At 39.3% G+C, this 21,976-nt stretch overlaps 1 protein-coding gene across 1 annotated transcript in view; it reads right to left on the bottom strand.

Annotated features, from left to right (window-relative positions):
- BCL2 (BCL2 apoptosis regulator) overlaps window positions 1-21,976 on the bottom strand; it is a 239,341-nt gene that overhangs the window by 120,479 nt on the left and 96,886 nt on the right. The gene's annotated exons all lie outside the window — the stretch shown is intronic.

Below are 21,976 nucleotides of genomic sequence, written 5' to 3'. Positions count from 1 at the left end.
TGGGTAAGGTCTATCATGCATGGAGCTGGGAGCAGAGCAGAGCAGAGTCCAGCACAGGCTGTGCCCAGACCAACCAGATCAGGAGCTGGGCGTTACAGGCCCTAGGGCCCTGAATCAGTGAGCTGTGGCAGTTACCAGACTTCTTAACCCACAAACACCAAAGACAACAGAGAAGGTTAGTGGGAAAAACTGCGGGGGACAAAGTGAAAGGAGTTCACAATTCAGCCACTGCCCCTGGGGCAACGGAGGTGGTGCAGCTACAGAACTACAGCTGCGGTTGCTTCCAGGCCCCAGGCCCACCTGGTGGGAGGAATTAAGTGGCAGATCAGAGAGAGAGAGTGTAGAACCTGCTTAAGATTTGAGTCCAGTCCAGGTTGGCGGTTCTTGGTGGAGGAGGAGCCCTAGTGTGGCAGAGCTTGCTGTGTAGAAATAGCTCTGAAAACAACAGCACAGCCCTTAAAGCTTGGAACAAAGTACTCTCTACTCTACAAGCAGTCATACCTGATGAAAAACTTAAGGGTCAAGTAGTTTACTGAGAACATGGCCAGACAGCAAAAATAGACTCAGATTCAGACTCAGACTTTGGAATCTTTCTTTGGTGACAAAGAAAACCAAAACATACAGCCAGAAGAAGTCAACAAAGTCAAAGAGCCTACATCAAAAAGCCTCCAAGAAAAACATGAACTGGTCTCAGGTCATGGAAGAGCTCAAAAAGGATTTGGAAAAGCAAGTTAGAGAAGTAGAGGAAAAATTGGGAAGAGAAATGAGAATGATTAAAGAAAACCATTAAAAACAAGTCAATGACTTGGGAAAGGAGATCCAAAAAATACTGAAAAAAATACTGAAGAAAACAACACCTTAAAAAATAGACTAACTCAAATGGCAAAAGAGCTCCAAAAAGCCAATGAGGAGAAGAGTACCTTGAAAGGCAGAATTAGCCAAATGGAAAAGGAGGTCCAAAAGACCACTGAAGAAAATACTATCTTAAAAATTAGATTGGAGCAAGTGGAAGCTAGTGACTTTATGAGAATTCAATATATTATAAAACAGAACCAAAGGAATGAAAAAGTGGAAGACAATGTCAAATATTTCATTGGGGAAACCACTGCCCTGGATAATAGATCCAGGAGAGACAATTTAAAAATTATTGAACTACCTGAAAGCCATGGTCAAAAAAAGAGCCTAGATATCACCTTTCAAGAAATTATCAAGGAAAAACTGCCCTGATATTCTAGAGCCAGAGGGTAAAATAGAAATTGAAAGAATCCACAGATTGCCTCCTGAAAAAGATCCCAAAAAGAAAACTCTTAGGAATATTGTCACCAAATTCTAGAGCTCCTAGATCAAGGAGAAAGTACTTCAAGCAGCCAGAAAGAAACAATTTGAGTATTGTGGAAACACAATCAGAATAACACAAGATCTAGCAGCTTCTACCTTAAGGGATCAAAGGGCTTGGAATACAATATTCTGGAGGTCAATGGAGCTAGGATTAAAACCTAGAATCACCTATTCAGCAAAACTGAGTATCATGCTCCAAGGCAAAACATGGATTTTCAATAAAATAGAGGACTTTCAAGCTTTCTCAGTGAAAAGACCAGAGCTGAATAAAAAATTTGACTTTCAAACACAAGAATCAAGAGAAGCATGAAAAGGTAAACAAGAAAGAGAAATCACAAGGGACTTACTAAAGTTGAACTGTTTTGTTTACATTCCTACATGGAAAGATGATGTGTATAGTTCATGAGGCCTCAGTATTAGGGTAGCTGAAGGGAATATACATAGATAGATAGATAGATAGATAGATAGATAGATAGATAGATAGATGGCACAGAGTGAGTTGAATATGAAGGGATGATATCTAAAAAAATAAAATCAAATTAAGGGATGAGAGAGGAATATATTGAGAGATGGAGAAAGGGAGAGATAGAATGGTGTAAATAATCTCACATAAAAGTGGCAAGAAAAAGAAGTTCTGTCAGGAGGGAAGAGGGGGCAGGTGAGGGGGAATGAGTGAATCTTGCTCTCATCGGATTTGACCTGAGGAGGGAATACCATACACACTCAATTGGGTATCTTACCCCACAGGAAAGAAGGAGGAGGAAGATAAAAAGGGGGATGATAGAAGGGAGGGCAGATAGGGGGAGGAGTTAAACAAAAGCAAACACTTGAAAAGGGACAGGGTCAAGGGAGAAAATTGGATAAAGGGGGATAGGATAGGAAGGAGCAAAATATAGTTAGTCTTTCACAACATGAGTGTTGTGGAAGGGTTTTGCATAATGATGCACATGTGGCCTACGTTTAATTGCTTGCCTTCTTAGGGAGGGTGAGTGGGGAGGGAAGAGGGGAGAGAATTTGGAACTCAAAGTTTTAAGAGAAGATGTTCAAAAAAAAAAGAAAGGTAGAGAGGGAGAGAGAGACAGCGAGAGAGACAGAGACAGGAAGAAGGAGAAACACGGTAGGTAGCCCTCAGTAGAAGGGGGGGAGGTAAGCTCTTCTGTTGAGAGGAGATGGGACTGGTTTTATGGGCTCAAGGAGTAAAGATTTTAATCTTTATCTGGTAAATGTGAGATTAATGTTAACTGACTAATTATGACAAAATACTGACTTTTCTGAATAACTTATTTAATAATTTTTAAGTCATCCTCATATTATATTTTATTAATATTAATTTCATAATCCACTAATCCAAATTAATAATAACTACAATTCTATGGGCAGATGTGTTTAATTAATGGTTTTTGTTGTTATTGCTTTATGAATGAAAAAGAAGAAACTGAATTACTGACTACTGAAAGAAGCTGGGTTTGAAAGATAACATTTTTATCTTAGTTTCAGTTCAGTCATATGTCCAAGCTAATTGATATTTCTCAAATGCCTTCTGTTCTCCTTTCAGCTCATTGTTTTCTTTGCCTATTTTACTGTCATGCTTTCAGGTATCTGAATCTTCTTATTTTCTTCCCATTCACTTTTTCAGGGCTGTATTAAATCTGGTTTAGAACTACTTCTAAGATTGCTGTCCTATAGTCTGTCCCTGTAACCCACACCCTGGATCCTCACATGTGATCTGATTCTTTTCTGACCCAGTTCACTAACCTCATTAGCTTCCCCATTTCACTTATTTCAACTCATCCCACATATGAAGTGCGAGGCTCCAGCATCATTCCATTCTGCTTTCTGAGCACCAGTCTCAATTTATGACACTTAAGTTTCTTTGTGCTTTTAGGAAGCTATACCAAAAAAGTGCTATGTATTTGTACCTGTTTCTTAATGATATTGTCTTCCCCTACATCTCCTTGACTAACATGATTCTGTGCATGGATATCTTCCCAGGTGACAGTAAGTCTGCAGACCTACTTTCTGTGCTTTCTTTCACCTTTACATTGGCAAAAGCACTCTTGTTCTAAGAAGCCCTTATTTTCCATAATCCATCCTAGATACAATTATATTGGTTTTATATAGCACTTTAGATATGCAGAGTGACATATGTAGTAAGTCATAAATATAACTGATGTGAGACTTTTTTCCCGGAATGTAAAATATAATGGCATTTCATATTACTTTAACTTGGCAGCAAGTTGTGTCCCTACTCTGCTGATGTGATCACCTGCATTTCTTATCCCCTTCCTAGTCTATAAACTCCTTCCGGAGAAATATTATTGCATTGTTTAAACTTTGTTATGTCCCTCGATGCTCAAGCACCATGCTCTGCACATAGTAGGCATTTAAAATAAATGGTCACTGAATGAACTAAGGAGTCAGCGCCAAAAACAAAGATTACTGCCTTCAATGATGCTGAACTGAATCCCCCTGCTAAAAAAATAAATCTAATAGTCATTCAAGTCATTTAAGTTTCCTTCCATTAAATCATACGACAGTAGATAACACATGCCTTTTATTCACTGAAGCCTTGTCTAGGGTATACCAATAACAATAATAATAATCACAAGCATAATAAGTTGATGAGTTTTTGTCCAATTGTGAAGAAATGAATGAGTGCCTGCCCCATAAAACACTGCCTTTCCTATTAGGGAAACTTTGAGTTTCCCTTAAAAAAATCCAGGGTTCCTCTCAATCTGATTTCATAAAGAGAAAGAAGTTATGTGAAAGGGAACTGAAGTTTGTTAATGTTTTCTCCTCATGGTTCACACACTTCCCCACTACTAAGTCCAGAGCCCAAGAAGTGACCTACATACTTGAAGGTAGTGAAAGTGGAAAGCATGTCTGCAGGCTCATGTGTATGTTATTATTTTCCCTCCAAAGCCATAAAGATTAGGTTCACATTCCCAATAAACGTGTGTGGGAGGACCTTACTTACAGCTGAGGCAAGACAAGCAAATCCCTTGCTTTTGCAGCCAGATTTAGCCACTTGTGTGCTTTTCTTGGCAAATGTTCAAAAGTCACATGCCGGCATCACGTGCTTAATACTATTTCAGTCAATATGATTTCTGTTAAAGTCACCTGCAGAGTGAATTGGGTGATTGTTTAGTCTTACTACCACCAACGGTGCCCCACATAGTAACCCTTAAAGCTGATGTACTCACAGAAAAAGGATTTAGTTTAGAAATGCACCAGGAAGGAGGCATTTTTCTTAGAAAAACACAATTCTCAGTAAATGATAAACCACAGAGCTGCTGAGTTCAGACTGGTATACACATTAAACCACAAAAAAACTACACTGAAATACTGTTAAGGGTCTGGCAAACCCACAAACATAAGGGAATTCAGGATTCAGAAGCTAAGGCTGGAATTCCATCCCAGATTCACTATAATGATGAAGCCATGTTAAAGAATGCCATATCCAGCTTCTAAGGATGTGCCATTCTAGGATGGTCCATTATCCATAAGACTAAGAGGTGACATATTGTTAAGATTGTCAATGTTCTTTAGTAAGATACAAATAAAACACATACCTATTAAGTACCTACATTTAGTTCCTGTCTACAAGGAACTTAAAATCTAGCAGCATGTTAAGATACCCTCATAGATAGCAATATTGCTTCATAAAGCATGATAGGTTGATTAGACAGTTATAAAACAAAATGCTATGTGAGCATGACAGAGTGAATGGAAAAGTTAGACGGGACATAGACCATGTTATGGCAGAATTTGCTTCTCCATTTCAAAATATGGTAAAGCTTCAATTATCTAGAGCAACCTGAAACATCCCATGCAAAGCTCACTTTTAAAAAGAAGCAACATAACTTGCAGGAAGGAATTTTTGAGTGGTCAGCAGGGATGAAAACATCCCTCAAATAGTCAAAGGCCTTGAGACCAGAGAATCACATAGTCTGAAGAAGTATCAGAGGCCATCAAGACCAAGTTAATCCTACCAAGAATGCCTCTTCAGGGGCAGCTAGGTGGTGCAGTGAGTAGAGCACCGGCCCTGGAGTCAGCAGGACTTGAGTTCAAATCCGGTCTCAGACCCTTGACACACTTACTAGCTGTATGACCTTGGGCAAGTCACTTAACACCAATTGCCCTGACTTCCCCCCTCCAAAAAAATTTTTTTAAAAAAGAACGCCTCTTCAATATTCCCAAGAAGTGCTCATCCAGCGTTGGTCTGAACACCTCTAGCAGAGGTAAGCCATTACCAAGGCAAGCCATTCCACTTGCAGGAGGCTCTCATTGTTAGAAAAATTTTAGCTACATTGAGCTGAAAACTGCCTTTCTGCAGCTTCACTCATTGCTACCAGATCTAACCCTTTGGGGCTAAGCAAACAAATCTAATCCTTCTTCCATACAAAAACCCTTCAAGTACTTGAAAACAGTTATTGGGTTATCCCTGTGCCTTCTTTCCCAGGCTAAATATCCTGGGGACCTTCTAAGATCCTCATACAGCACGATCTTGAGGGTCTTTGGCACACTGTCCTCCTCTGGAATGTCTCTTGCTTATCAATGTTCTTACTTCTTAGAGATTCCATAACTGAGGACAGTTATCCCTTCCATATTGTGGGGGTTAGGAGCATGGCACCTGTGCAACCTGGAAAATTCACATAAAATTTTTGGCCCAACCTTCATATCAGAGAAAAAGTCTGAATTTTTTCTTTTTCCCTTTATGTTTACAGTACCTTACTATAAAATCTGGGTGAAGTATTTGGTCATGGGCTCCATGTTGTCTGTTGCCCTTCATGTGTTGTCTGCAGCTTCCACAAAACTCCCCCCAAAATCCCATTTAATTTTATATGCCAACCCATGACATAGTGAAACTGTGATGAGAAAAGTCGCTATGAGGACAGTACTCCACATGGGGTCTGAATAGGGCAAAGTATATTACTACTATCCACTCCCATGATCTGGGTGTTTGCCATCCAGATGAAGCCTAAAACTGCCTTGGTATTCTTGACTATCATAAGACCCTGTTGATCTACACTGAGCTAACGGTCTACTTAGACTGATAAAACATGAAGTTGTGAGGGCTGAAAATTATCATTAATAAATATTTGTTGGTTGATTGACTGAAAGTGATCCTTGAGATTCATCAAGTCCAATGATTGGTCAGTTCATCAACCAGAAGCTAAGTACTCATTGGCTATAGATAATCCTAACCCCCACTTTTGTAAGACTCTTAAGACTTACAAAGTGTTTTCTTCCCAACAACCCGGTGAAGAATAGTAGATGATGAAAATAGTATTCATATAATTTCATAGATGAGGAAACAGAGGTTCAAAGAATTCAAAGAAGGGTAAAGAAATCCAGGCCTTTTGCCTCTAAGACCAGTCGATGCTCATTCCATGACATTACACCATGACTACAAAAGGCAAGCTATTTGGTGTAAAAGCCAAGATTCATGGAAGAAACAGGAGAGAAAGGAGACAAAAAAAGATAAAGGAAACAAGAACATAGAAACACAAGAACACAAGAAAAGAGGAGGTCTAGAAGGAGAGATGCAACAGTGAGAGAAAGCCATGGCAGCAACTGAGATTAAAATTAGGAGCTACACTGGAGATCAGACATCGACAGTGTAGAAGAAGAAAGGGCCAGAAGATAATTATTTAGCACAGCAGAAAATAGCTTATTTGCTTTAGTAGTCCCTTAGGACCTCACTATATTTAAAGCACATTAACCAAAAAATGATTCCCAAAATAATAAGGCACATAATGAGGCACCGAATAATTACGCTCAGTAAAATTAATGCAACGAAAAACAGCAGTGTGTAATACAATGTGGAACGTCCTCAACTCCTTTCTCCCTCATCCCCCATATCTAGTTAGTTGCCAAATCTTGAAGTCTTTACCTTCACAACAATTCTAATCTTACCCCCTTCGCTCCACTCACATAGCTACCACCTTAGTTTAGGCTTTCTTCATCTCTTGTCTAGATGCCCAGATTATTACAACAGTCTCCTGACTGGTCTCCCTGCTCCAAGTCTCTCTCCACTTGAATCCATCCTATAGAGTGTTGATGCCAATTTTCCCTAAAGTAAAGATCTTACCATGAAACTCTCCTACTCCATCTTCCTATTGTCGTTAAGATAAAATGTAAACTCTTCTGTTTAGCTTTTAAAGTCCTAAACCTATCTTTCCAGACTCATTGGACATTACTTTCCCTCTGCATTGTGAAATCTAGCCAAACTGGCTTTCTCTATGTTCCTCACACATAACATCCTAACTCATGTCTTTAGTCTTTGCACTGGCCATCCTATATGCCTGGAATGCATTCTCTCCTTAGCTTGACCTCTTATTTTAAGACCCAGCTCAAGCACCACCTTCTGCATGATGCTTTTTCTTATCCTCTAACTGCAAGTGCTTCCCCTTCCAAACTACTTTATATTTGTATTTATACTTATTCACTGTATATTTATCCATCACATATTAATATATGTACTTGTTGTCTCCTGTGTCAGAATGTAGGCTCCCTGCAAGTAGGGATTATTTCATTCTTTGTACTTGTGTTTCCAGTGTCTGGCTCATAGACACAGCTTAATGAATGACTGTTGATTTATTGCTGAATTTAAAAGGAGCTCTCTGTTCACCAAAAAGTTTCTTGAACACATCAGGCATTCGATAAATATTTATTGATTCCTGGATTGCTAGGAAGAGGGTGCAGTTATGAGGTGGGGAAATGGCATGGACTAAGGAGGAAACCAAAATCTGACAGAAGGCAGCCACTGACCACATCAGAGGATGATCTTTGCCCACAGTAGCAATGCTACTGAGCCCATTCCCAGAAAGACCGTTAGCTTCACATGCACCTGGACAGGTACAGTATTATAGTACACAGTAGCACTGAGCATGGAGTCAGGAAAACTTGGGTTTAAATCCTGCTCCTAGCACTGACTTGCTATATTAACCTCTCTGAGCCTCAGGCAACTCTCTAATATTTATCTACTAATGGATCTGCAAAGGTGAAAGGAGTTCCCACAGCAACAAAACCACAGACCCTTGCAATGTTGATGCTGATCCTGAGAAACTGATGGATACCGTAATTCTGAACTAGCTCAAAGTTAGCATATCCAGGCGAGCTGAACAACTAATGTTACCTCCTTTTTAAGAATGGGAAATTCAAAGGCCAAAGTTAAGATATGGAGTATGTGACTAGGCTTAATTAAAATATGAGGCTTTACTGGGTACCCTACCCAGGCTTTTAAACCATAATTTAACTTTACCAAACTAATGCTCGATGTTACTGTAAGCAAGGGTGCAATGTTCACTTATGTCAAGGAGCAATTGATTCATCATTGATTATAATCAGGGCTTGGAATTAACAGTTGGCCAGGACACTACCAGCCACCACAAAAATCTGTCCCACCGAATGGGCTGAGGAAAGCAGCTGCTGAGCTAACTTTTGGACAGCTGTTTTGCTCAGTCCAATCTTGTGTCCCAAGAGACAAAGGGAGAGAGCACTTCTGCACCTGCCTCGGCCTCGGACTCCTCTGGTGGCAAGTGGTGGGGCTGGTGAAAACAGATGTCCATCCGGCAGCTTGCCAAGCATCTGTTCTCCTCAGCCCAGCCACCAGAGGCAGAGTGAGGCATGTACAGAAGCACTCTCTCCCCAGCTCCTGAGGCCCATCTTTGCCTTATCAACTGAGAGTCAATGAGGGGAAGAAGAGGAGGCATGGCAGAGGAGGCCAGGTGACAGTCTGGAGATGTTTTCCCAAAAGCTACAAGTGGGTGTTGAATACAGGTTGACTATCAGGTAATAAAAAGGGGCACATTCTTGGTATCCACAAGTGGACTTAGACCATTAGTTATATTTTCATTCTTATGTGTTTTGCCTCCCTGCTAAATTCTAAGTCCTTGAGGGTAAGAGCTATGACTTACAATAATACTAATAATTCATTGATATAGTGCTTTCCTTAAAACAACCCTGGGTGTGGTAGGTAGTACAAAAATAGTATTATCCACATTTTACAGTTGAGGGAACTATGGTCCTCAGTGGTTAAGTGACGTTCTATGGTAAGAGCTAGTAAGTGTCTGAGGTGGGATTCAGATCAAAGTTTGTGCATGATAGCTCTAGCATTTCTTCCACTAATTAAGCCAGGTTGCTTTCCTGCATCTCTCGCGGTCTCTTGCACACAGTAGGAGTTCAACAACTATTTGTTGACTGATTAATTGTGCCATCTTGAATGTTCATGGGCAATGTTTAGAGCGCCCCAGTACAGTTCTGGGTCTCAGCACACTGGCTCTCAATTACTCACCAGTCGACTGAGAAGCCCATGGCTGCAGGACATCAGAATAAATAAATCTCAATAACAGGCATATTTGTCCTTGGCTAGACTTGAAAAGCATGCATTCCTCATGTGGCTATATCCACTGGAGGTTTTAAGTCTTCTCTGTAACATATAACTTGACATCACAAAATAAATATCTGCATGCCATAGGGAATGGAATTTTCTGACTTTAAAAACATTTGTATTTATGAAAAATTTTATCTTGCTGTGGTTTCCCCTCTTTTCCTCCCCTCCCCATACATGTACTGTGCCCAACCTTGTCTATTGATAGGCCCAGCTCTAATAGTAAGCTATAGATATGACCCATGGGTATAGTATAGACCTGACCTGTGAAATCAGCTCAAAAGTTACCATGTGGCCATGACTCTCAGGGTTGGGTATCTATCTGTCCTGTCCATATGTAGGGATATGTACTTCTCCAAGCTATACACATGTGAAATCTACCGGGGACCTTATCTCCACACCTTCTCATCTCCATTTTATAGATGAAGAAACTTTTGCCTCAGAGAAGAATGAAGTTGCCCAAGGTCATACAGCTAGTTAGTGGTGGAGCTGGAAGTAGAACTCAGTTCTCTTGATGGCCGGTCCAGAAATCTTGCTACACCACATACTGCTCTAACCACTAAATACTTGGGCACTTTGCAGTAGATAGTCCATCAAACACATTTTTTGAGCTTTGAATTTAATCAAAGGATTCTAAGGGCTGGGCAGGACCTAGAGACTTCACTACCTCTCTCCCACTTCCTGCTTTCAGGTAGGTATAGCTATGTCTAAGGCATTTAAAGCTTAACATACACTTTTCCTGAAGACCTGCAGGAATCTCCCTCAATAACCCATTTCAGTGCTTAACTTGTAAATAAGAAACAAATGCCATGTATTTATCCTCACATGAGGCACAAAACATATTGTGAGTCAGGCCACTCATAGACTCAGCTTCTGGTTCCTCTCACTTATGTACCTTTGAATCTTCAAGTCTCCAACCTGCTCCCTCGCTCTATAACCATATTCACACCCATGGAAAAGCAGATAGAGAGCTAGACTTGGAGTCAGGAAGTCCTGAGTTCAAATCCAGTCTCCAACACTATAATGCGACCCCGGGCAAATCCCTTAATGTGTGTCTGCCTTAATTTCTCCATCTGTAAAATAGAAATAATAATAGCACCTACTTCAAATGGTTATGAGCATCAAATGAGAAAATATCTGTAAAGAAGCACCTAGCCCAGTGCCTGTCATACAGTAAATGCTTAATAAATCCTTCCCCCCCTCTTTCCTTCCTTCCTTCTCTTCCTCCTTTCTTCCTTCTATTCCACCTTCTTTCCCTTTGTCTTTCCTTCTCTCTTTCCTTCCTCTCTCCTTCTTTCCTTTCCTGCTCTCTGATAGTGAATAAACTAAAATGTGTAAATTAACACTTAGAGGGTCTGATGACCTAAGCTTGTTTGATATTGATTATTGGTTAATATTAGGTATCATGAAATTATCTTTGTGTCTTGAATTTCTGAGACAATTCAAAGAAAGCAATTTCAGAAATATAATTTATGCATTTCTATCTAAAAATCATATAATTCCAAAACTTTATATATAGATATATATATAGATATATATATGCCCCCAACTATATACATACATATATACCTACATATATATCAATCATCATAGTTGGGCATCACAACAACTCAGTGAGGTGGATACTATAATCACCATTTTACAGAGAAGGAAACTGAGACCAGGAATAGTTAAGTAACATTTTAGATTACCAAGTTTAAACCTTACCTGAATCAATCTGCTGAGAAACATTTATTAAGCACCTGTTGTATGCCAGATACATACTTCTACCAGAAGTCTTGATCCTTTAACAATATCCCCAACAAGTGATCGTCCAGTTAGCACCTGAGCACCTCAAAGAAGCAGCATGGTGTATTAAATAGTGCTAGACTTAGCAAGGTGGAGTCAAAGAAGACCTGGGATCAAAGCCTACACCTGATATTTAACAGCTATTTGACCATGGGCAGGATAATTATTTGTCGGGGATACTGTTAGAAGAGATTCAGGCTTGTTGGACTATGAATGCTACGATGTGAGTGAGTTTTGTTAATAAGGGGTTTTTTTTGGTTGGTTCAGTGGAGGAAGTAGTCGGAGGGACATATTATAAATGCATATAAAATAAACTATTTTTTTTTAAAAAGAGAATCAGGCTTCAGGTGGGATGACCTATATGGTCCTTTCCAAACATGAGATATATTTCTTTATTCATCTCATATATGTCTCTTTCACTTCCAAAAAATGCTACATATCACAACTCTTCTTTCAAGAGATACTCAATAAAAGATGTTTATTGACTGACAAAACATCAAAGAATTGATATTTAAGGGGGAAACATAATTACTATAATCTGGGCATTCCAAGAAGTTCAAAAGGCAATAGATTTATAGCTAGAAAAGAACATAAAGCTCACGTAGTAGTAGTAGTTGTAGTAGTAGTAGTAGTAGTAGTAGTAGTAGTAGTAGTAGTAGTAGTTGTTGTCATAGTAGTCATAGCAGTGGTGATGGTTAATCAAGAGGTGGCCATCCCTTGATTAACTTCTTAAAGAGGGCTATTCACTGAATGGACATTACTTCACTCAAAGTGAGAACCTGAAAAGACCTTAGCCTAAAAGAGCCAGGGTCTCCTAATGCATCCTGGGCCATCACCAGTTGTTCTGGTGAATATCAGGCCACTGGACCCAGATGGCTCTGGAGGAGAAAGTGAGGCTGGTGACCTTGCACAGCCCTCCCTCATTAAAATCAAAGTCAACCATAAGTCATGTCATCATTTCCCTGATGTCATGGTCCTCTTTGAGAACGAAGGACAAACACAAGTGGTGGTGGTGTGGTATAGTAATAGTAGTGGTAACTAACATTTTATTGTACTTTAAGGTTTGCAAAATGATTTACATATATTATCTCATTTGGTCCTCACAATGACCTTCTGAGAGATACTACTGCCATCCACATTTTACAGATGAGGAAACTGAGTCAGACAAAAGTTAAGTGACTTGGCCAGGGTCACAGCTAAATGTCTGAGGCAGGATTTTAACTTGTCTTCCTGATTCCAGGTCTATCATTCTTATCCACTACCCTGTCTACCTCCCCCTGCTCTTTACAAATGATGAAACTAAGGGCCCAAAAGGATCAAAGTTACATAGCAAATAAGATGCAGAGTCAGAATTTGAACACACATCTGCTAACTCCAGAACTAACCTTCTTGCCACTGAATTGCAATAGTACATGTTCCACTAGGATACATATCACTAAATAGAACTTAAACATACCATAAAACCTTATTTATACATTTTGCTCTTTTATCAGTTCATGAAAAGAATAAAATAGTGTTTAAAACAGTGACTATAAAATGCTGAGACTGAGTCTACAAGCCATCTGTTGAAATTTATCTCATGACTAAAGAGTCACATTAAAGAGAAATGGCTTCCTGAATCCATCTGTCTGCATCTTGCATCTCCCATTACTCTCCTTTTAAAGTGCTCCACTGAAATCTAAGAAATACCTCATAATAAAAGTACACCTTAGTGACTGATCAATTCACTTCCTCTGCAGAGAAAAGGATGTTACCAGGAGATTGTGCTAAATTCTTAGGCTCAGAATAGTCTCCTAAAAAATATTTTCCCTTTAAATATGGTAATCCATCTAACCAACTCTTATATTTCCCCTGGAAAAATAACCTATCCTTGTAACTCAATAATAATTTTTAAACATTTCCTGCAGTGGTAGGCAAAGAAGTGACAGTTTCAGCAGGCTTTCAAAAGGATGGCAGTTTTCAACTCTGTACCTGGCTACTCTTCTTTGCCCCTTCCAAAAGCAAGAGACCTTACTATTAGATCCTATCATACCCTCAAGTTATCTTCTCAGTTTCTCAACTGAACTCTTAGAAAAAAAGTGTTATTTCCACTTCTGTCTCTATTTCCTATCCTTTCACTCACTCCTAAAACTTTTGTAGTCTCCTGACCCCATCGCTCAACTGAAACTGCTCACTCTAGTTACCAACCATTGACAGATCTGATGGTCTTTTCCCATTGCTCATCCTTCTTGACCTATCTGTTCCTTTTGACACTGCTGACCACCCTGTCCTCCTGGTTACTGTCTTTTCTCTTGGTTTTCATGACATTACTCTCTCCCAGTTCTCTTCTATGATGTCTAATCACTCCTTTTTGGTCTTTTTGGATGGTTATTTATCCATATCACACCCCTAAATATAGGTGTCCCACAAGGTTCTGTCCTGGTCCTTTCTTCTCTTCACCCTTAGTTGTTGTTGTGTTTATCCTTCGTTTTCGAAGAGGACCATGACATCAGGGAAATGATGACATAACTTGCAGTTGACTTTGATGTGAGTGAGGGAGGGCTGTGCAAGGTCACCAGCCTCACTTTCTCCTCCAGAGCCATCTGGATCCAAACCTCTTCAGCTCCCACAGTTATCATCTCTATGCAAATGATTCTCACCTCCATACATCCAGTCCCAGGTTTTCCCCAGTCTCTTGCTAATTTATTAATTGACTGAGAGATGATTAAGGTAGAAAAATAAGGTATCAGGAATACTTATTTTTGGTGGAGGCAAAGGGGAGAGGGTTTTTCATGGCTATCACTGTCTGCCTTAGCTTCAGTTGTAAAAGACCATTTTTAGCCTGGAAAATAACAACTTACCTCCTTAGAGAGGTTGAGTAACAATTATGCTAGGTGAGTTAACATTATTCCTGGTAATTAAGGAATTCAATTTCAACTCAACAGGTATTTGCAGAGTGTCTACTATGTGTAAGGCATTGGTTAGGAAAGGATGCTTATGTATTACCTATGGAATCTTCATGGGGAAGAAACATAGGCTTCATGGGGAAAATATAGGCTAATTAAGACTTCTGCTTTGGATAGTAATTATAAAAAAAAGTGTTTGCCATTCAGAAGTCTTTCCTGCAGCTGGGTTGTATTTTTTTTCTTTGAATGTTACAAAATGAATTGTGAGAATTGTTTCAATAATCAGCAGAACATCCCTCTAAAGAAGATAGTTATTAATACTTCATTTAAGAAACAAAAAATAAGAACTGATATAAGTAGTTTGTCCAAGTTTATATGGTGAGTCAATGCAATGAAAGGAATGAGGTCTAGACTTCCTTACCAATACAGCTCAAGCGTGCAGAGTTCTAGATTCTCTGACCAAATGACCACATGGCCTATATGCTATTTTCTCAATCAATGAATCCATGAAGAATATTTCTTGAGCATTTATACTACATGTAGGGTAGGTTTTGGAGGGGAGAAGTTAATGAGTTATGCTTTGGATATCCTGAGTTTGGCTTACTTAAGAAACATCCTGAAGATGTCTGGTAAGAAACTGACAATGTCAGACTAAAGTTCAAGAGACAGATTGTTTGGATACATAGATTTTAGAGTCAGCTCCATAGAGATGCTACTTAAAACTCACAGGAGTAAAAAAAGATCACCAATGAAAGTGTAGAGAGGAAAGAAATTGGAGAACCTAATTTAAGAAGACAGATATATGATGACTCAGCAAAGGTCACTAAGAAAGTGAGATCCAACCGATGGAGTATGAGAGGACAGCTGTATTACAGAAGCCAAGGTAGGAAAAGGTATCCAGGAGGAGGGAGTGGCAAATTCAAGTTTGTTCAGTTCAACTGGTCAAGTATTTATTACGTATCCACTACATTCCAGACACAACAGGTGCTGGAGAGAAAAAAATGAAGTAGTCCTGAAACTAAAGTGGCATATAGTATACTGGGGGAAAGAACATGTATACATTTAAGTAAATACAAAATAAATTCAAAGTAATTAGAAGGAAAGCACTAACAGCTTTGGAGAATCAGGAAAGACCTCTTGTAAGGAAGTGGTACTTCAGCTGGGTCTTGAAGGAAGGTAGGGATTCCAAGAGGTGTAGGTGAAGAGGGAGAGCCTTCCAGGCATGCTGCACAGTCTATGCAAAGTAACAGAGGTAGGAGATTAAATGTCATATACGGGGAATAGCCAGTTTGGCTAGAAAACAGCATTCAAGAGGGATATTGTTTAGCACAGTGCTTGGCACATAGTAGGTACTTAATAAATGCTAGTTGACAGACTGACTGGAGTAATGTAAAACAACAACAAAAGCAGAATAGAAAGACTAAGAAAAAGTTGTCACCGTTAGCAGTTAAGAAATCAATAGTGACTTTGTAGAGAGCAGTTTCACTTGAGTGTTGAGGTTGGAAACCAGATTGCAATGGACTAGAGTATGAGAAGGTGGAGACAAAATAGGGTACAACACAGATGATTCATTTTAAAGGTCTGGCAGTGAAAAGTTTGATAGATACAAAATAGGTGTGGATAATGATGAGAAGAGATGACAGAGAGTGAAGAAAATTTTTAGAATACATTATTAAAGATATCATTTGTGAATATTTAGGAACAGAAACAGTCATCATAAGGAGCCATCATGGCTTCATCAAAAATAGGGTACATGAGACTAAGAGCATTTCCTTTTTGACAAGGTTACCAAATCAGATGAAAGCTAGAGACTTGCATTTGCCAAGATTTCAACAAAACATTTGATGAAATCTTTCACGTTCTCCTTGGGGAAAGATGGGGATTCACATGCTAGATAATAGCGTAGTTAGGTAGATTCGAGACTAGTTGAAAAACAAAACCCAAATAATCATCATTAATGGATTGATCTAAAATTGTTGGATAGTTAACTTAAAACCAGACCTGGTGGATCCATACCCAAAAAGCAAGAATGGTACTTAGACAGATGAAAACTAGGTCATATCACTGAAGAGAAGTTCAGATCAATTAATTTTAAAGCTATCTAACTCTTTTATCATCAAGTCACATCTCTTCATCTTGTCCCCAGAAAAGCAAGTGAAGGATGCAGAGAAGAAAAAAAGTAGACAGGGAAGGAAGGAAGAAAAGGAGAAGGGAAGAGAAGAAAGAGGGAGGGAGAGGAGGATAGTGGAAGAAAGAGGAAGGAAGGGAGAAAAGAAGGGAGGGAGGAAAGAAGGGAGGAAGAAAGAAAGGGAGGGAGAAAGGGAAGGAAGGAGAAAGGGGGTGGGGTGTTTCCTTCATAGTATGCTCTTCTATGCATCAATTGCCAACCCTGTTTTCCACCTCTCAGTCCATCAATAGCCAGCCCCACCAAGATGTATAAGCATTCTAAGACAACTTCCAGGGTCTTATTGTAGTGTCTCTCCCCTCTCCTCACATCTTCTATTGGGGTGAGGATCTAGACCTCTCTCCCCAGGTGACAGGGCTTATGCTCAGTTTGTCCTCTACTCTTGTCCTACTACCCAGACAAATGTTTTACCCAAGAGAAAATAATTTCTAGTTACAGCTTTGGGTACACTAAACTGTAGAACCATCCTACATGCACATATTGGGGCAGGGGTTAGAAATAGGGAACATTTTCCTGACACTAGGAATTTATAGAGAGAATAGACAACTTGTTTGCTACATGGGTGCACCCAATACAGTATAAGAAACAGAACAAGTCCTCCAGTGCGGTAAGTGAATTCTCTGTAGAAGGTTTATGGAAAGATAGGGACAATGTGGAAACATATTGATGGAAAGAATATCCACACCAGATAAATCATGGATCCATCAAATCATCAAGGAACTCCTTGCTAATCATTGAGGTATGGTTACCAAGGGAAATTACTTAATATTTTCTGAATATCCTTCAAAATGGGGGCAGGGGGAGGTTGGTTTGATCTCATCTCTTTGGAATGATTTACATACAGTCCCAGAGACATAAAGATAGACTAGGTGCCCTCTCCAAATCCTTTTGAATCTAAGACTCCATATCTCCTCCCCACACCCCCAATTTCCCTTTTTCCACATTTTGCATTCCCTCTGTCTGTTCTTACTCATGGTTTTTTCCTCCTTTGAAGTAGAGCATGCTTATTTTAACCCCACAATCATTTTTATAGAATTTACTTGTCTCCTGAACACCTTCTCTTGCTCTTTTATAGAAACCTGGTCAAAGGTCAGGGTTGCCCAATTACCAATACATAGTTTAGTGGTAGCATCAGACGCCTAAGCAGATCTGAACTACTACTCCAGCACCAATCTATCATGGCCTTAACTCCAAATATGGGTGCATGGAGAAAATTAATAGTTACTTGTAGTCTGCTGTAAATGAAATTCGGATCCAGAGTAATTGATTTTAAATGGTTTAACAAAAATCTCAGTCACTTTTCACTGAGAACACAAAGTTTCAAAAGCATTCATTGCAGGATTCTCTCTCATTTTTTTCCTCCCCCCTCTTCTGGCTTAAACCCTGAATGGCAAAGATCCGAGTCTGAATAAACAGTGTGGGTGGTGACTGTTCTGTGGGGCCCATGTAAAGGATGCAATCACTTTCTTATTCTGTTTAGTATTAAATCATGTGAAACTAGCCTGGTTACTATACATAACATTCACTCCATAATGGAGGGTAACATAACATGTATTCTTTCTCAACTTCACAGAGGGGAAAAATAATTAATTCTCCCAGCTTCAAGTATTTAATTATGTATAAAGTTCATTGACTTCACTGTCTGCTGTCAGATGATCTTGCTAAGGCCTGTGAAAGGCATCCCAGGAATGCAGTGATGTGGGCAGAAACACAGTGAGTTCCTGCCACAAAAGGCTTTAAACGGAACAGAATCAGAAACCATCCAGAGAGACTCTAGAGAAAACAGAACTTCAGAAAAAAATCAGTAATTCAACCTCACCTAAGCATTTCTAAGCCCCTCAAAAGTGATCGTTATAAATCAGAAACTTAGGAAAATCCCTCAGGGATCTGGCACATGACTGGATGAAGTAACTTTGTTTACTGGTTCCTTCTGCAGCTGGCTAGAAATGTATGTATTTGTGAGGTTCTCTGCCTGCTCTAGTGGTAAAACTTTCTGATTACTTCACTACTCCATGGATATTGAAGCTCCATACTGGTTTCAGCAGGAATATTTAATATTTACAAAATGTTGAAACAGAATCATTTGTAAATGCCTCACATGACTCAAAAAGAAATGGCAAAGTCTCTATTTATTCAGGGATTATTGCATGATTCAATACACACAGGTGCATGAAGATAGGTGCACCTACATGAAGGTGAGAGCCTTGAACCTGATTGCTAAAAAACAGTGAACCCAATTCTATCCTTAAAGTGTGTGAGGGGGGAGGAAGGAATAACAAACTCTCTTTCTGAGGCCAGAAGGAAGAAGCAGCTTCTAACTCCATCCCATATTCTCCTTGATGGTACTTTTGGCCAGAAGACACACTACCTGAGAATAGAACCTTCAGAAAGCTCGGGAATTGTACCAGTGGGGCACTTCTCGTATCGTCCTCTGGCTCTGCTGTTTTGGAAGTGGGAGGAGGCCTGGGTGTATGGATAGATGTGTCAGCAGTGCATACCACCACAGTGCTCATGCTTGGAAGGAGAGCACGTGGAATGTCTGCTGGCTGTTTCAAGTATGTTTACATCAGTTTGTGTTCCCTGAACACAGGGAGAGCTCATGGCTTAAATAAAAAAGATGCATTCCAGAGAACAACCTGGTGAGGGTCCAGTATTAATTATTTTCTCCTCAAGTAACTCTCTCATTTTGTTCACCACAATAAAAGTCAAGCTGCATCCCCTCTGATGTTTGTGTTGCAGAAAAGAAAAAACTGTGTGATTAGAATAAAGCTGACAACTTGGATACTGTTGCTGGATGCAGATGGGAAGAAGTATCTATCTTTCTCAGTTTTACAAGGCTAACCTGATAGTCTCAAAAGCAACAAATTCACAAAACCAGAGGTCAGAAAAGATGGCAAAGTATTTGTCTTGAGTTTCAAGGGCACTCTGGATAAGAGACATGCACTTGTTATCAAGTTATTCTAACCTGGTTTCTCTTTAATCTTACTTTGCTTTTAACTCCCTGCTCTTTCATGGTTTTCTGTTGATGTTGTTGAGTTGTTTTTCAGTTGCATTTGAGTCTTTGTGACCCCATTTAGGGTTTTCTTGGCAAAGATACTGGAGTGGTTCGCCATTTCCTTCTCCAGCTCATTTTACAGATGAGGAAACTGAGGCAACAGGGCTAAATGACTTGCTCAGGGTCACACAACTAGTAAGTGTCTGAGGCTGGATTTGACCTCTGTTCTTCCTGATTCCAAGCCCTGCACTCTATCCACCTCATCACTTAGCTGCCCCAGTTAGTTATCAAAAGAACCTTCTTAACAGGACTCGTATATAAAGAGCCACACTATTTGGCATCATTATTATTAGCAATAACAACAACAAAAAATTATAATTATAGCAAGCATTCATGTAGCACTTTAAGGGTTTCAGGCCCTTTAAAAATGTTACCTCATTTTATACTCATGACAACCTTGGAAGACATGTGCCATTACTATCCCCATTTTACAGATGAAGTAACTTAGGCAGACAAAGGTTAAGTGGTTTGTCCAATGTCACAGCTAGTAAGTGTTTGAGGCTAGATTTGAGCTCAGGTTTTCCTGACTCCGGGTTCAACATTCTATCCCCTGTGCCACCCAGCTGAATTAAATCATTCAGGGAATAATCTGTTACATTTAAGAAAGATTATGTTTAAGAAGGGAAGCTTACAAATTGGAGGACTCCTAGAGGACAGTAACCAGGATGATAAAAAGATTTGAAATCATAAACTACAAGGAGCATAACTAGTTATCTGTCATGTTTATTTTGGAAATGAGAAATTTTGGTGGGGAAACCTTACAATTATCTTAAAATATCTGAAGGGCTATCAGGTCAAAGAGGAGGTCGATTTATTGTGTTTCCTCCCCCTCCCCCAAAGGGAGAACTAGGATCAATGATTAGATGTTAACAGGGGGGCAGATTTTGGCTCATCATAGAAATTAACTTACTAGAGCAATCTGAAAATGGAATGTATTGTTTTGGTAGGTACTAAGTTCCTTGTATGGGATGTGTTCAAGTAAAGTCTGAATGAATGCTTGATGCGGATATCATAGAAGAAAACACTTGTATCAAGGTAGATAGATGAACTCAAAGGTCCCTTCCAACTCTGTGATTTGATGTCTCTAAATTCCTGATATAATCTAATAAGATTGTCTCTCTAACTCTGCTCTGGAGTAGAAAGTCTTGCTTCGGATCTTCCAAAACTTTCCAGCTCTGACTGACTTTGTTAGGTTTCCTATAGCCCATAAAATCTTAATAGTAAAGAGTATGAAAGGCTTAGGAATAACCTGAATCATTTAAACATTTCAATTCTTCCTATATAAGTTTAGGAAATTAATTTTTAAAAGTCAGTCTCTCATTTCCCATGAATTTCCAGTTTGAGAGTTGTTTTTCAGTTGTGTCTAACTCTTTGTGACCCCATTTGGACTTTTTCTTGACAGAAATACTGGTTTGTCATTTCCTTCTCCAGTTCATTTTATAGATGAGGAAACTGAGGCAAACTGGGTTAAGTGACTTGCCCAGAATTACATAGCTAGTAAGTGTCTGAGGCCAGATTTGAACTCAGGAAGATGAGTCTTCCTGACTCCAGACTTGGCACTCTATTCACTGTGCCACCCAACTGAAAATTACTGTATGCCATTTATAGAAAGCAACACTTCCCAATTCCTCTTCTTTATCATTAGTTCTTTCCCTCTATTGCACTTTTTCCATATCTTTACTATGATACTTGTCTTTTACCTTCCTTTGGCACCATCCCTTGTGTTACCATAATTTATGTATACCTTATCTCCCTTCTCAAGGGTGGAAACTGAATGTCCTACTCATCTTTGTGTTTTCCATAGCACCTAAGCACAGTTTCATAAAATGTCTGGTGAATAAATGAACACCATAGCAATGTCTATGATATCAGTTGCCTTTCTCAAACTTCAGTGAATTTTTGAAACTCTCAAAAAGGCTTGGGTTTCCTTTGGAAGGCATATCTGTTTCTTAATCTTTCAAAAATTTTTAATCATCCTGGAAAACTCAAGTGGCAATCCAAGCTTACGATTTTTTAGAAATCACCTGAAAAGCTGATAGAGAGCCTACCTATACCTCTATGTCTATTTCATGGCTATTCAGCTGAACACAGATCTTTATAAAATTGAATGTGCAGAAAGACATTGGTCTCTAGGTGCTCCTTGAAAAAATGGACAAGTTTAATTAGTCTCTATTATCTCAATCTGCATCCTAATATTACACCTATATTTGAGGTGCCAAGGTACGAAAAAGAAGATAAGGATTATCAGAAAGTTTGATAACCACTTGTCCTAACACATAGATGGCATAAATAGGGGCCAGGAGATCCCTAGTTTATCACTTAAAATATAT

This window comes from Trichosurus vulpecula, chromosome 1, assembly GCF_011100635.1.
Source record: "Trichosurus vulpecula isolate mTriVul1 chromosome 1, mTriVul1.pri, whole genome shotgun sequence".
NCBI classification, from domain to species: Eukaryota; Metazoa; Chordata; class Mammalia; order Diprotodontia; family Phalangeridae; genus Trichosurus; species Trichosurus vulpecula.
The sequence above is the reverse complement of the archived record's forward strand: the minus strand, read 5'-3'. Positions and strand labels throughout refer to the sequence as shown.